We start from the raw sequence: 2,500 nt of genomic DNA, 5'->3' as shown, positions 1-2,500 counted from the left end.
CGGATTCGGCTCCCTGGAATTTCCTCATTCTGGTTCTTTTTCACTTTTTGTCTCTTTTGCGACATCTAGTGGGCAGGCTGCATTACTGCAACCGGGGACACCTCAAAACGCTTGGAACTGGGGAGCGGGCTCAATTTACAAACGTTTTGCGGGTCCTGGAAGTCAAAATTGTGACTTCTGAAAACGACTAAGTATCAAGGACTCATCGCGCGAATCGCTCTGGAACTGAAATCGGATGCGCGCACTGACATGCTCCCCTCTCTGGAAGTCTGACACAAGTTGAAAAATTTTCTAAGTCCCCAAAAATTTTTTTTTTCAACTTTTTTTCAATTTTCCCCCTGTGGGATATATATTTTACCCACACTTTTGGAGCCCTCCTGGGATGCCCTCTAACATACTAGAACCTCATTTTGTGGAAGTTTTCACAAAATTGTGAAATTTTCAAAAAGTCAGAAATTTTGCCAAAAACGACTAAGTATCAAGGACTCATCGCGCGAATCGCTCTGGAACTGAAATCGGATGCGCGCACTGACACGCTCCCCTGTCTGGAAGTCTGACAAAAGTTGAAAAATTTTCTAAGTCCCCAAAAATTTTTTTTTTCAACTTTTTTTCAATTTTCCCCCTGTGGGATATATATTTTACCCACACTTTTGGAGCCCTCCTGGGATGCCCTCTAACATACTAGAACCTCATTTTGTGGAAGTTTTCACAAAATTGTGAAATTTTCCAAAAAGTCAGAAATTTTGCAAAAACGACTAAGTATCAAGGACTCATCGCGCGAATCGCTCTGGAACTGAAATCGGATGCGCGCACTGACATGCTCCCCTCTCTGGAAGTCTGACACATGTGTGAAAATTTTCTAAGTCCCCAAAAATTTTTTTTTTCAACTTTTTTTCAATTTTCCCCCTGTGGGATATATATTTTACCCACACTTTTGGAGCCCTCCTGGGATGCCCTCTAACATACTAGAACCTCATTTTGTGGAAGTTTTCACAAAATTGTGAAATTTTCAAAAAGTCAGAAATTTTGCCAAAAACGACTAAGTATCAAGGACTCATCGCGCGAATCGCTCTGGAACTGAAATCGGATGCGCGCACTGACACGCTCCCCTGTCTGGAAGTCTGACAAAAGTTGAAAAATTTTCTAAGTCCCCAAAAATTTTTTTTTTCAACTTTTTTTCAATTTTCCCCCTGTGGGATATATATTTTACCCACACTTTTGGAGCCCTCCTGGGATGCCCTCTAACATACTAGAACCTCATTTTGTGGAAGTTTTCACAAAATTGTGAAATTTTCAAAAAGTCAGAAATTTTGCCAAAAACGACTAAGTATCAAGGACTCATCGCGCGAATCGCTCTGGAACTGAAATCGGATGCGCGCACTGACACGCTCCCCTGTCTGGAAGTCTGACACATGTGTGAAAATTTTCTAAGTCCCCAAAAATTTTTTTTTTCAACTTTTTTTCAATTTTCCCCCTGTGGGATATATATTTTACCCACACTTTTGGAGCCCTCCTGGGATGCCCTCTAACATACTAGAACCTCATTTTGTGGAAGTTTTCACAAAATTGTGAAATTTTCCAAAAAGTCAGAAATTTTGCAAAAACGACTAAGTATCAAGGACTCATCGCGCGAATCGCTCTGGAACTGAAATCGGATGCGCGCACTGACACGCTCCCCTGTCTGGAAGTCTGACAAAAGTTGAAAAATTTTCTAAGTCCCCAAAAATTTTTTTTTTCAACTTTTTTTCAATTTTCCCCCTGTGGGATATATATTTTACCCACACTTTTGGAGCCCTCCTGGGATGCCCTCTAACATACTAGAACCTCATTTTGTGGAAGTTTTCACAAAATTGTGAAATTTTCAAAAAGTCAGAAATTTTGCCAAAAACGACTAAGTATCAAGGACTCATCGCGCGAATCGCTCTGGAACTGAAATCGGATGCGCGCACTGACACGCTCCCCTGTCTGGAAGTCTGACAAAAGTTGAAAAATTTTCTAAGTCCCCAAAAATTTTTTTTTTCAACTTTTTTTCAATTTTCCCCCTGTGGGATATATATTTTACCCACACTTTTGGAGCCCTCCTGGGATGCCCTCTAACATACTAGAACCTCATTTTGTGGAAGTTTTCACAAAATTGTGAAATTTTCCAAAAAGTCAGAAATTTTGCAAAAACGACTAAGTATCAAGGACTCATCGCGCGAATCGCTCTGGAACTGAAATCGGATGCGCGCACTGACACGCTCCCCTGTCTGGAAGTCTGACAAAAGTTGAAAAATTTTCTAAGTCCCCAAAAATTTTTTTTTTCAACTTTTTTTCAATTTTCCCCCTGTGGGATATATATTTTACCCACACTTTTGGAGCCCTCCTGGGATGCCCTCTAACATACTAGAACCTCATTTTGTGGAAGTTTTCACAAAATTGTGAAATTTTCCAAAAAGTCAGAAATTTTGCAAAAACGACTAAGTATCAAGGACTCATCGCGCGAATCGCTCTGGAACTG

The sequence above is a fragment of the Phyllobates terribilis genome, unplaced genomic scaffold (genome assembly GCF_046119375.1).
Source record: "Phyllobates terribilis strain yellow unplaced genomic scaffold, ASM4611937v1 Scaffold_2608__1_contigs__length_119276, whole genome shotgun sequence".
NCBI classification, from domain to species: domain Eukaryota; kingdom Metazoa; phylum Chordata; class Amphibia; order Anura; family Dendrobatidae; genus Phyllobates; species Phyllobates terribilis.
The sequence above is the reverse complement of the archived record's forward strand: the minus strand, read 5'-3'. Positions refer to the sequence as shown.